Raw genomic sequence first — 15,387 nt, forward strand, 5'->3', positions numbered from 1 at the left:
CATAATATTTAATTGAAAACGTGTGGTTATTTGTAAACAGTTTCCTTATCCCACCGCTGCCGCCAGAATCTGTAACGTTTACTGGGTGTCGTACCCGGTTGATTCCGGGATAAGGCGTGTTAACAAATAACTAAATAGAGCACGAGCTGCTTTCCTAGCAGCTAACAACACTCTCTCAATTTATAATACTTAATTAACAATATATACAATGATTATATGATTCGTTTATATACAACGCATGCGTCTAGCCTGACGCATGAGCCCTAAACAACATATATATACGGTTTATTTATTACCGGTGCGTTATTTTCCGCACAGTAGTGTGTACCCTAACAGTAATGCTACAAGAGTTCTGAGTAGGCGCTAAAAGACCCAAGAATCACTTCCTATCAATGCGCTGCGTCCTGTCTACGCTGGAACTATTTATCCAGCCAGGACCCCGGCCGCGAGATATTAAGTATATTGCCTTGTCCGCTCATACGCCGCTCGCCAAACCCTGCACAGGTCGAAAAGAGCAACGCACGAGCCAAGACAACACTACCAATTGGTATTACCCGTACCTTGTTGTATCAGTCTTCTCTTGAACTCGCCAACACTTCTATCAGAACTGGGGTGAACACTGACGTTCTCGGCTTTTTATACCCTGTCAGAACAGGAAGTCTCGCTCTAAACGAGAAGCCTCGTTCTAAACAATCGCCATCGTGGTTCCCACAGCGTTTGTAACAATAGAGTACAAAAATCACAGTAAATCAAGCTCCGAATTGACATTGACAAACACGGGAGTATTTACAGTTACAACAATAAAGGTAAGGCTATCTGAGCCTTCTAACATGTATAACTTTGATTCGCTACAGTTATATGTCTTAGATCCTTTAATTACCTTATTTTCTTGGCATTTTCTTATTATGTCTTATATTTCAGTACCGTTAAAGGTAAAGTATTGTTTAAGTAAAAATGTCACAACAAATCAAACCACTTACTAATAGAATAATACAAGAAGAAATTAAGTCTACAAATGCACCATATCTTCATTTGAAAATAAAAAGACAACAAGCTGCTATACACAAATTAAAGAAAAGAGAAAGAGGAAAACCTGCACAAACTACAAAACACCAACAAGCAACTCAATGTGATTTGGGAGGTAATGAAAATTTGGTCACAAAATTAAAAAAGGAAATCAATTTGTTACAAAATGAAAATGAGCTCCTTCAGGATGAAAACAACTGTGAACACATGAATATATCTGATGATGCAAATTTTTCTGTAAGAGACAAAACTAAAGGAAGGCCATACAACGAAAAGTTAAGGGCTTTGTACTTTAAGTTTCGTAGTTGCAATGTTGGAGTGAAACATATATCCACATTGATTGCCTCTGTATTGGCCTTAGTAGGTGTTGATATTGCTGCCAAAGACTTGCCAAGTCAATCTTTAGCAACTGAATTTACGACAGAAATGGCAAAAGTAAATAGGTCCCAAATATCTGTCAAGTTGCAACAAACAACAAATATCACAATGCACAGGGATGCAACCACGAAGAAAGGACGTCATTTTTATGGTGTGGAGCTTACAACTAAAGATGAAACATTAACAATTGGCCCGAAAGAACTTGCAGATGGTAAAGGTGAGACATACTTTAATTGTTGTAAAGAGGTTTTAATAAGAGATGTCAGTGATGGTGTGGATCCAATTCAGCCAAAAATAAAAAAAAACTTCATGACAGACAGAAGCGCTACAGAATGTAAAGTAAATTCACTCATTAATGAGGAATTTGAAATGGAGGAGCAACGAAAGGAATTTAAATGTGCAGTTCATCCCCTGTTGCAATTTTCAGACACTTGTGAGAGAGAAATTAAAAACATTGAGAAAGATTTGGGTGTAAAGAACTCTTTTGGAGGTGGAAAAGGTGAATCAGTTACATCAAGTTTTCTGCGTTCTGTAGCTAAACTTTTCTTCAAAGATGGTTCAGGTGACCCGCTGCTGACCTCTATTTATTTAAAGGAAAAACAAATCCCAATACCAATCAAACATTTTCGAGGAAACAGATTCAATATAATGTTTCATAATGCAGTTGGAACTTTTTTTCTTTCTCCTCATCTTCAGGAATATTTGACAAACTATAAATCAACTCTCAACATGACCCAACATTTCATTTTAACCTGTCTAAAAGATTCCAATGTAATGAACATTTGCCAGTGTCTTGGAATTATTTCTAAACTGATAACAGAGCCATATTGGATCAGAGCTGGCAATGAGCAGTACAATGCCCTGGAAATGACATCAGTTTACCATAGAATGGTGGAGATTTTTATGGAAGGAGCCACAAATCCTACAACGTTCTTCCAGAACAACATTCGTCTGTTTCCACGACCTCTCCAAAATGACCAAATTTCAGCATCACTTTTTCATTCAGAACCATGTCAAAATTTATGTCAGATCTTCAAACGTCTAAACAACACATTACACACCAAAGCACAACACCTCTTCACAGACTTTTTGGCCAAAGGGAAATTCAACACTCCACCAGAAACAATGTTAGATACCTGTTGAACATGTCCTCCAAACAAGATCACAGTTGAGAGACTAATGGGAAAACTTGATCATAAATTGAAACATGCACCAAACATATCAGCTGTAAACCTTGAGAGTTCCATCATATACAACAATAACAACACCGCAGAGTGACTGGAAAACCTTCCAGACAAGAAAAGGACTGATGTTATGCAGGAGGCCCGAACGAACAAGCGTCAGCTACAGAAGGAGGCAAAAGACCGGAAAGAGCAGGTAAGGAGAGATCAAGTAAAGATTATTGAAGACAGGAAAGAGAGTTTGGCCAAGAAACGAAAAAAAGAAGAGAAACACCAGGAAAAGTTAATAGAAGATCTTATATTTTTTGCCATTGATAAGGACAGAATTACCCATTATACTACTTATGTTGCAGGTACGATACTGGAGGTCAGTAGATGATAATTGCCCTACAGATTCTGATGAAGATGTACTCCTGACAGTGCAAGAGTTGGAGGCAGACATTAATGAAGGAAGTTTAACATTTGATGGTGAGTGTTATTCCACATTTTCCTACATGATATTAATGCAATTAAACTATTTTGTAATTATGTATTTGCTATGAAAAAAAAAGCTATTTGGTGCCATTTTAATCATAATTTGTGTTAAAATAAATATCAATACTGTATATTTGTTTTATTTTACAGGTGAAAACAAAAATTAAACAGCCCTCCTATACCCACAAAGAAATATATGGTTTGATATATACTGGTAAGAATATTTGTAGTTTTCCATTTTCTGACAACAAACAAAACAACAAGTGCATGAGGTCACAATGAGACAGTGTTGTTTTCCCAATTATTGGAAATAGACTATAACAAATTGGGTATAAATAATTTTATAAGATTTGTCTCCCTTTGATCTTTGTAGTTTGTATTGAAGGCAGAGTTGAAATTGGATTATCTCCCTTGCATATCACATTTTGAATTTGAGCTCGGATTGGATGACCTGAATTACTTTTCTTATAGGAATGACCAATAAAAAATGTCCTTTCATTCAACATCTAGGTACATTTCTTCATATGAATGAAGGGTTTTTATTTGTTTAAGTGCATTGTTATTTTTCATATGATATGCCTATAACGTGGCCAGGTGAGTGGTCTGGAAAGTTGCCGGAAATTTCTCTTATAAATACGTATTGACGTCCGCCTCAACTTGAAGTTTTATTATATATTATATACGACTTGCAACTGTAAATTTGGTGCATTGCTCCCGCATTTGTAGAACTTTTGCCCATAAGCAAAAAAAAACAACAAACTATACCCTTAATTACCCATTTGAACCTTCGACATAGAAAAACAGCAGGTGAGAAAGACCTAAGAGTCATAATTGTTGAGAACATAAACTTTGAAGTCTGAAAAGTTGTTGGGTATTTCTTTCACGAATGCTCGGAATAGATGTATATTTACGTCAGACTCAACTCGTGTTGTAATAATTGATAGCTATATCTAATTTCACTTTTGTCAAGTTTTATTTCTTTGTCGCAATTGCAAGCATCAGCATTGAAGTGAGAAAGATATTGGAGTCACTGTTGATTCCAATTTAAATTTTAATAATCACATCGGTGACAAAGCCAACTCAATGTTTCGAATGTTATGAAGAACTTATCACATTTAGGATATTTACGTAAAATTCCCATCTTTATTGCACATTCCTTTTAGAACATGTTCCATTTTGGGTAGTATCAAGTTAGAATTATTTATACCGCTGCACAAATCTCTTTGTCCATTTTTTCCAGCTTGATAAAGCCAACACAGGCTGGTGTCCATATAAATGTAAGCATATAGACTTAATTGAGGATGTCCAACACAGAGCAACAAGATGCCTACATGGAATATAGAATTTATCTTATGAGGAAAGAACTAGAAACTGGTCAGGGTGATATCCGTCACAAACATTAACTGTTTTAACAACTCTCTACCGGAGGCAGTGATATCCGTCACAAATACTAGCTGCTTTAAAAACAGAAAAGATAAATGTTGGGAAAATCAAGATATTGTCTACAATTATAGAGCTGAATTGTCAATATGACCAGAGTAATTTAACAAAACTGAACACTGTATTACTTCAAATATTACTTGTACATATTATTAGATAATTTATGTTATATTTTATTGTAACAGGAGTGGGAAAATGCAAGACCAGACCGGGGTTCGAACCCGGAACCTCCAAACACTAGCCGGATGTTCTACCGATTCAGCAACAAATCCAACAAATGATTTGTTAGTGAAAATGAAGTTATCTACAAATGGACTCTGTACATTTTGTAAAAGGGAATTAGAAACGTTGGAACATATTTTTGTTCATTGCTACTATGTACAGAGATTATTTGAATAGTTTAATGCTTGGTACACTGAACATATCATAACTTTAAAGATGCTGATATCATTCTGGGAAATCCTAAGTTTGGAAAGCTATTAAACCATCTATTAATTCTAATAAAACATCATATATATTATTGTCGCATGAATGACACCATTCCAAATTTTAGAATATGTAAATTTAGTTTTACCAAACTATAAAATTAGAGAAACACATTAGAAGGAAAACATATCTCTACAGCACTTCTGGAATAAATGGGGTATCCTTGAACAATCTTTGAATAATTTTGACTCCTTATAAGAAAAAAACAGAGAAAAAATGTAAAACGCTCTGTATAATGTAAAGTAAGTTCATTCCCCTTTTCGAATCATTGTACATGTATAAATCACCATTGATTCCACTGTTGGGGTTGTCCAGTGATCGGTTGGGCATTTGGGAGATTTCGAACCCGGGACCTCCAAACACTAGCTGGATGCTCTACCGATTCAGCTACCTGGTCGCTGATGATTGTCCACTTCTGCTACACTCTTCCTTCCCTTTTAAAGTTTTTGACTCCGATTCGAAGACCTAACAACTTCACAACCCAGGTTCGGGTATCCCCTTGTCAAGTATTCACCTCACTTGAAACAAGGTTTGGTCACAGGCACCAAATGTAAGAGGAATGGAAAAATGCAAGACCAGACCATGGTTCGAAAGCAGGATCTCCGAAAACTAGCCGGATGCTCTACCAATTTAGGTATACCTGGTTGGAGATGATCTACCCAGTCAAGTTACGTTACATTATAATCATGTACTTGTATTGTGTGATTTTGAGTCCAGTGAAAAGGATTATTTAATACTGTACTGGAAATAAACTCCAGTGGATTCAAGGATTGAGGATAGATACGCCATCATTAGAGGGTATGTGATACGCCATCATTAGAGGGTATGTATCCGTCCCAATATTTCTTAGTTTCGTCCTCAAAAGTTGAGAGCATCTTTTCAATAGTTCTGTTCGCACATTCTATCATACCATCAGATTATCGACTGTATTGTGTGGTACATGTTTTCTCTACCAAGAATATACCAATTTCTGGGCAACAGTATTAGCTTTCTGATTCCTTGTTGGAATAGCTTCTGCCAACAGTATTAGCTTTCTGATTCCTTGTTGGAATAGCTTTTACCCTTTTGGTAAAGTAGTCTACAACATCAAGGAGATGAGAATTACCTCTTTTACTATTGACAACATTTTATTTTTTTATGTTTCTTCTGTTACCATGGAAACATAGTCAAAACACAAAACTACTGTTTACTTTCCTTTCCATTTAAAATGAAACACACATAGGGATCTCTATAAAGACATAACTCTAATACTATAAGGTTGATGTGTGTGTCATATTTGGGTTTCCATACCAACAGCTGGTCTTTGTGTCTCGTTTGTTACAAACTATCTTGTTAGATCGGTTAATTGTTCTGATGTTTCATGTTTCTTATCTTCAGGTGCTGTATCCGAGATGTTTCTGGACCATTTGATTGTGAATGTGTACAAAGAGGACAACAACTAGCTGTTGAATTGGTAATTATACATTAACTGTATTAACTGGTGTGATAACTGTATTAACTGGTGTGGTAAGTTGGTAACTGTATTAACTGGTGTGGTAAGTTGGTAACTGTATTAACTGGTGCGGTAACTGTATTAACTGGTGTGGTAACTGTATTCACTGGAGTGGTAACTATTAACTGGTGTGGTAACTGTATTAACTGGTGGGGTAACTATTAACTGGTGTGGTAACTGTATTAACTGGTGTGGTAACTATTAACTGGTGTGATAACTGTATTAACTGGTGTGGTAAGTTGGTAACTGTATTAACTGGTGTGGTAAGTTGGTAACTGTATTAACTGGTGCGGTAACTGTATTAACTGGTGTGGTAACTGTATTCACTGGAGTGGTAACTATTAACTGGTGTGGTAACTGTATTCACTGGAGTGGTAACTATTAACTTGTGTGGTAACTGTATTAACTGGTGTGGTAACTATTAACTGGTGTGGTAACTGTATTCACTGGTGTGGTAAATGTATTAACTGGTGTGATAACTGTATTAACTGGTGTGGTAACTGTATTAACTGGTGTGGTAACTGTATTAACTGGTGTGGTAACTATTAACTGGTGCGGTAACTGTATTAACTGGTGCGGTAACTGTATTAACTGGTGCGGTAACTGTATTAACTGGTGCGGTAACTGTATAAACTTGTGTGGAAGTTTCACTTTGTCCAATGTTTACAATTCTCTTCAGAAGGTAGTTGTCATTCTAGGACTCAAAAAAAATTGTTCGGGTAGATCGAAATTCTGGAAATATTGAAATTTTATGACATGAAAACAATACCCTTACACTCTCAGACTTAAACACAACCGGTCGTTCATTCAACATCACTCCTTCCACACTCCTCCCCTTTCTTGAAAAAAAAACAACTAGACATTATAGTATAGTTTATAAACAATGCAAAGGAGACAACTCTCTAAAATAACTGGCATTTAACAAAATCAAAAAGAATTGCTGTTATCCTCACAATTTATTGATTAGATATCAATTTTAATAACTAGTGAATTATGTACATTTTATAATTTTAGCTTAATTAATGTTGCCTGAGCCGATGTCCTGTAGCTGGACAGGGACCTTCGCCCCATGTGGCAACCACAGGGTATGCCCTGTCCTGTGGTTGGGTGTGGAGATGCCGTCTTCAGCAGGTATACACTACCCACCAGGCATTGGAGAAGAGTGCATGAGCCGAAGTTTAGCCAAGAGTGGTGTGTCCTCATTGCGTATTCTGGAATCAGCAATGGAATCAAATTAGGGGGCACCTGGCGAGTCGCCAGAGGCTTAGCCCACCCAGGTGGTAGAGGCAATACACAGTATCCAGGAAGTGGAAAGAGTAAACCTGCAGTTCATTGATCCAGGAACTACTGAGGCCTGTGAATGTAAATATTTGAAATAATTATAAAATCCTGGAAATATTAGAATTTAATTAGGTCACCCGAGACAAAGTCTCAAGTGACCTATTCTAATCACCTTTTGTCCGTCGTCGTGTGTCGTCCTTCGTCCGACAGTAAACAATTTACATTTTCAACTTCTTCTCCAAAAGCACAGAACCAAATTCAATGAAATTATATGGTCCCCATCCCCCAGGGGCCTGAGGGGCAGGGCCACTCTCAGGTAAAGTGGAATCAAACACTCTTCATAGATGAGAGGGTCTTAAGTTGCTTTACCAAAATTGTGAATTTCATGACCCTGGGGTCTCGCGTTTGCCCCTGGGGAGGGGGTAAACTTCACTATAGTTTAAATAGGGAAATGTATTTTTTTACTATTATTTGTTGGATTTGCATTGGAATTCATTCTAACTTAGTTCAAATTATAAGCATTGGATGACAGATTGATGGAATGTACATTTTGGCCCTGGTTGACCCCCAGGGGCTGATGGGCGGGGCCAAAAAGGGTCAAATTGACTGAAATTTCAAAAATCTTCTTCTCTACCCTCAGATATGGTAGAATCAAATACTCTTCATAGATGGAAGGGTCTTAATGTGCTTTACCAAAATTGTGAATTTCATGACCCTGGGGTCTCACGTTTGTCCCTGGGAGGGGATAAACTTTACTATAGTTATATGGAAATCACATTTTTGACTCTTATTTGTTTTATTTCTTTTGAAATTCATTCTGAATTGTTAGCATGGGATGACTGCTTAATGGTATGCACTTGTTGACCCTGACTGATCACTTCATTTATTCTATTCAATTTCACTTTTAATGTCTGAAACTGTCTCTAATAAATTGACTGTCATTTCTCTTCAATACAGGTGATCATGTGGCCAATTATCTCCCTTACATTGATTGATGACTGAGATCACAATTATATATAGGCTAGTGATCTGGATTGTTCCAATCTGTGTCATAATAGTTATACCCCTGCAACAAAGTTAAGGGGTATACTGGAATCAGGTTGTCCGTCCGTCCGTCCGTCCGTCCGTCCGTCCGTCCGTCCGTCGTCTGTCGTCTGTCCGTCCGTCAACAATTGACCTCTTCATAACCACTGATCAGAATTTGATGAAATTCTGTCAGAAGCATCCCTATGGGGTGTGGACTCCAAATTGTACAAATGGTGGGGCTGACCCCCGAGGGGTCTGAGGGGCGGGGCCAAAAGGGGTCAATTTGGCTATATCAATATAAACGACTTCTTCTCTGAAACAAAGCAAAGGATATCGCTCCTATTTGCCTGGACGCATCGCTATGGGGTGAGGATTCAAAATTGTACAAGTGGTGGGGCTGACCCCCTGGGGGCCTGAGGGCGGGGCCAAAATGGGTCAATATACCTATATTTATATTAACGACTTCTTCTCTGAAACCAAGCAATGGATATCACTCATATTTGCCTGGTAGCATCACTATGGGGTGGGAATTAAAATTGTACAAATGATTGGGCTGACCCCCTGGGGGCATGAGGGGCGGGGCCAAATGTGGTCAATTGGGCTATATTGATATAAACGACTTCTTCTCTGAAACAGAGCAATGTATATTGCTTATATTTGCCTGGTACCATCACTATTGAGTGGGGATTCAAAATTGTACAAATGACTGGGCTGACCGCCAGTGGCCTGAGGGGCATGGCCAAATGTGGTCAATTGGGCTTTATTGATATAAACGACTTCTTCTCTGAAACCGAGCAATGGATATTGCTCATATTTGCCTGGTAGTATCACTGTGGGATGGGGATTCAAAATTGTACAAATGGTGAGGCTGACCCCACGGGGGTCTGAGGGGCGGGGCCAAGAGGGGTCAATTTGGCTAAATTGATATGAACAACTTCTCCTCTGAAATCAAGCAATAGATATTGCTCGTATTTGACTGTGAGCATCCCTTTTGGGTCAGGGTTCAAAATTGTACAAATGGTTGGGCCGACCTCCCTGGGTGCTGAGGGGCGGGGCCAAAAGGGGCCAATTTGGCTAAATTGATATAGACAACTTCTCTGAAACTAAGCTATGGATATCGCTCATATTTGCCTGGTACAACCCCCAGGGTAGGGATTCAAAACTGTATACTGGGGGTATATGACAGAGTTGACCCCCGGGGAGCTATGAGGCGGGGCCAAAAGGGGTCATTTTGGCAGAATTGATATAAACAACTTCTTCTCTGAAACTAAGCAATGAATATCACTCACATTTGTATGGTAGCATGGTCATTGGGTGGGGTTTCAAAATTGTAAAAATTTTGGGGTTGACCCCCCACCCCCCTCCCCTAGGGGACTAAGGGGTGGGTCAAAAAGGGTCAATTTGGCTAAATTGATATGAACAACATCTTCTTCTATGAAACAGCTCATATTTGACTGGTAGCATCCTTTTTGGTAGGGATTCAAAATTTTATAACGGAAGGAACTGACCCCTTGGTGCAGAGGGTGGGGTCAATTGGTTTAAACTTCTTTTCTGAAACTAAGCAATGGATATCGCTCACATTTGTGTAGTAGTATCTGGGATTGTGACAAAAGTCAATTTCATTTCATGGATTATTGCATTTTTTGGCACAAAAACCTCATGTACCCATATAAAATGACTATGATATATTGACATAGCAAATTGCTGCAATAACAGTGACAAATATACTTAATTATCATTCTTGTTTCATATCTCATGAAATCCAGGTGAGCGATACAGGCCCTCTGGGCCTCTTGTTATAAATTGTTAAAATAAATTGTTTTAAAAAATACCAAAGGTTCCACAACAGTTTTACGTAGAGAATCAAACACGGTATTTCTAAAGTTAAAAACCTAAAAAGAACAAGAAATCCTTTTATTAATTATAACTAAATTTATAAGTATTTTTGCATGTGTTTAGATAATCCGGATTTCCGTTTTCCGGCTCTTTCTTTTACTCACGCCCTATGCGAGCGACTCTGTTTACAATCTGAAAGTGAAATTGCGAGGTTTTTAAAAAAATAAATTCAAACATTTCCAGGTCACATAAACCCCTCATATTTCATACATTATTCAATTATCTACTGAAGAATAATATTTTGGGTCCTTTCTCTTCAAAAACAGATAATTTCAGGTAAACTTAATTCCATTTCGGTAGTTCGTCTCAATCGAAACTTGGGCCATCAATCGGGTATTTTAATAATTACTTTGAATACTTCTAGGCAAAATAAATAAAACATATTTTACCTCTGACCTCTATACACACCAAATAATACAAAATTTGGTCCATTCTCTTGTAAAAATATCGATTTCGGGTCCATTATTGGCCATTTCGGTAATGCAACCCGGACGACAATCGGGCCGCTAATCGCGAATGATTAAACAAGAGGCCCAGAGGACCTGTATCGCTCACCTGGATTTCATGAGATATGAAACAAGAATGATGATTAAGTATATTTGTCACTGGTAATGCTATGTCAATATATCATAGGCATTTTATATGGGTACGTGAGGATTTTATGTCAAAAAATGCATTAATCCATGAAATAAAATGAACTTTTGGCACAACCCCATAGGGATGCTACCACACAAATGTGAGTGATATCCATTGCTTAGTTTCAGAAAAGAAGTTGTTTAAACCAATTGACCCTTTTTGACCCCGCCCTCTGCACCCCGGGGGAGTGGGGGTCAGTTCCTTCCTTTATAAAATTTTGAATCCCTACCCAAAAGGATGCTACCAGGCAAATATGAGCGATATCCCTTGCTTAGTTTCAGAGAAGAAGTTGTTCATATCAATTTAGCCAAATTGACCCCTCTTGGCCCCGCCCCTCAGGCCCCCGGGGGGTCAGCCTCACCATTTGTACAATTTTGAATGCCCACCCAATAGTGATGCTACCAGGCAAATATGAGCAATATCTATTGCTTGGTTTCAGAGAAGAAGTCGCTAATATCAATATAGCCCCATTGACCGCATTTGGCCCCGCCCCTCAGGCCCCTGGGGGGTCAGCTCCATCCTTTGTACAATTTTGAATCCCCACCCCATAGTGATGCTACCAGGAAAATAATATGAGCGTTATCCATCGCTTGGTTTCAGAAAAGAAGTCGTCTATATCAATATAGCCCAATTGACCACATTTGGTCCCGCCCCTCAGGCCCCTGGGGGGTCAGCTCGATCATTTCTACAATTTTGAATCCCCACCCCATAGTGATGCTACCAGGCAAATATGAGCGATATCCATTGCTTGGTTTCAGAGAAGAAGTCGTTTATATTAAGAGAGCCAAATTGACCCCTTTTGGCCCCGCCCCTCAGACCCCTTGGGGGTCAGCTCCATCATTTGTACAATTTTGAATCCCCACCCAATAGTGATGCTACCAGGCAAATATGAGTGATATCCATTGCTTAGTTTCAGAACAGAGGTCGTTTATATCAATTCTGTAAAACTGACCCCTTTTGGCCCCGCCCCTAAGACCCCAGGGGTTCAGCCCCGTCATTTGTACAATTTCAAATTCCTACCCCAAGGTGATGCTACCAGTAAAATATGAGAGATATCCATTGTTTGGTTCCAGAAAAGAAGTCAATTATATGAATATAGCCCGATTGACCACATTTTGCCCCGCCCCTCAGGCCCCTGGGGGTCAGCCCCATCATTTGTACAATTTTGAATCCCCACCTCATAATGATGCTACCAGGCAAATATGAGCGATAGTCATTGCTTGGTTTCAGAGAAGAAGTCGTTTATATCAATATAGCCAGATTGACCACATTAGGCCCCGCCCCTCAGACCCCTGGGGGGGGGGGGGGGGGGGGGGGGGGGGTCAGCCCCATCGTTTGTACAATTTTGAATCCCCACCCCATAGTGATGCTACCAGGCAAATATGAGTGATAGCCATTGCTATGTTTCAGAGAAGAAGTCGTTTATATCAATAGCGCAAAAATGACCCCTTTTGGCCTTCGGACCAGGTGAGCTAAAAATGGAATTAAAATACTTCTCGTTCAAATAAACCCCGATATTTTACATATGACACAGTTAGGCACTGTAGAACATATATTCGGGTCCGTTCTCTGAAAAGAATGTTAATTTAAGCCCCATTTTCCTCCGTTTCGGTAATTCCATGTCCGTTTCGGTCCGTTTCGGTAAATACCCCAACCGCAATACATGTTACGGGAAAGAGTATTATTCAATCTTCATCTTGGTACATGACATTTTAAATTTGGTTGTTTTTAAATAGGAATGAAATTGACAATTAAAGCATTCTACTTTACAGAGAATCAGATACATATCTAGCCAAACCATCAGTGGGAGGGGCTAAACTGGACACAGGGACATAACTTATCACTGTATCATGTACGTGTATGAAAGGTCTGATATGTATTTCAAACATTTGTAGTAGCAATTGTGACAGTCACCTGTTTTTGTGTTTTAAATGACTGTTATAATTTTTTTTATGGTTGGCTGTCTTAATTATGTGCTTTTACTTATATCGTAAAATGTATCTAAAGATGTATGATCGATTCCCCGGTGTTACCTACAACGATTTCTTTCCATACTTTGACCAGATCTATAAAAGACATGAGGGAATCCAAACATACAATACATAAAGCATACACTATAACTGACACATACCAGTGAAGTTCAAACTGCAAGCATTAAAGCCCTTCTTCCTCATTGCAATGACTTGGTCCTGGATTAGGGAATTCAGCGGGGACACGACTATCACGCTCATTGGTTTCCGTTTTTCCATTTTCAGCTGACAAAACCACGGTAACAGCTGAAATATCACACTTTTGCCGTAGCCTGTGGGCAAATACCGATACACAGTCATGATTTTCGTATAATGCTCTCAACGTCTCAATCTGTTTCTTATGGTGGCATATTTCTGCGGTAACACGACTTGTCGAGATAATTATGTCGACAAGTTGTGTTATTAACACGGCAAGTCGTGTTATTATGACGACCTGTCGCGATAATTTATCACGACCGGTCAAGTTAGGTTATCGCGGATTTCGACCTAAAATGTGCTTTTGCCCAGATATGCCATCTACTTAAATATATGTATGTTGTCGAGATAGGTTATAAATGGACACCCAGCCGTCTCGGGCTTAAGATATTTTAAATATAACCGACACAAACTGTGATTGATTTGCAGATACTCCATATTTCCATATTGATTTCCACAGGCATTTAACTATATATAGATATCTATATAGGTTGGTATGCAACATTTTATCATTGATAACATTCCTTTGTAAAACACATTATATGGTTCATTTTTGGGTTTAATTTCTGTTTCTTCAGATTTTGATTGGAATTAAAATTTTATTGAACATTAATTTTTGTTTTAATTTTATTCCAATGTGTTTTGTAATTTCTTTCCATACCTTTTAGATTTGCTTTAAAAAAAAATGAAATCATACAGGTCACCATTTTGGATAAATAATCAGACTGTGAGTATATTATTGAGGTACTGTACAGTAAGGAAATAAAATTGATGGATAATTTAGTTATGATTGAATACGTTTTATAATTTTTAATATTTATTAAACATAATGTGTGCTCTGTCCAATGTTGTTTTTGACAATATTCAGATCTGAAGTATTATTATTAATACTTTTAAACCAAATAATTGAGCTGATGTACCCATGTCTCAGTGTAAAGCCCGAGACGTTCCGAAACGGTTGGGTGTCCATTTATAACCTATCTCGACAACGTAAGTAGATGGCATATCTGGACAAAAGCACATTTTAGGTCGAGATCCGCGATAACCTAACTTGACCGGTCGTGATAAATTATCGCGACAGGTCGTCATAATAACACGACTTGCCGTGTTAATAACACGACTTGTCCACGTAATTATCTCGACAAGCCGTGTTACCGTAACGCGACCTAAAATAACATGATGGCAGAAATATGCCACCATATTAAATACAAGTTTGATCTCTGGTTTTTGGTCTTGATTTCTTTCTTTAAACAGTCCTTCCCACAGAAAAGCTATTGCTTTGCCCAATGGACTATGGTTATGTACGTATGGTTATTGAACACATATTCGGGCATTATGTAAACGTGTTCCAAGCGTGCAAAATAAGGTAAAGTCAACACAAATTATCATTCTAAACATATACAAGGCTCGTCGTTTCAAGAAAACAGGACAAGGTAACTATTCGGACATCGTTAAATGACTGACTTAAATTGTCCAAACACTTAACTTAACTCATTCACCCCTCATTTCATTTCTCTGCATACACATACAAAATAACTTGGCTACGCGCATGGTATTATCACCAAAATGATTCCACCTGATATCATTTTGTTATCTGTGCTGAAACACATTAGTTCGTTCATTTATTTCACCAGCAGTTTTATATTATAAACACCAGAATTTAAACTATGCCGTTAATCTTTTTTTAAAGATATTTCTTGTTTTATATCTATATATACCATTGAAACATTCTTTTTTAAGAACGGCGATGTGGCGCAGCGCTATAAACTGCGGGTATTTCTGGCTTAGGCGATTGGGTGCCGTAGATCATGAGTTCGAGGCCTGGTCAGGGCACGAGTCATAAAGT

Source organism: Pecten maximus, chromosome 2 (genome assembly GCF_902652985.1).
Source record: "Pecten maximus chromosome 2, xPecMax1.1, whole genome shotgun sequence".
NCBI classification, from domain to species: domain Eukaryota; kingdom Metazoa; phylum Mollusca; class Bivalvia; order Pectinida; family Pectinidae; genus Pecten; species Pecten maximus.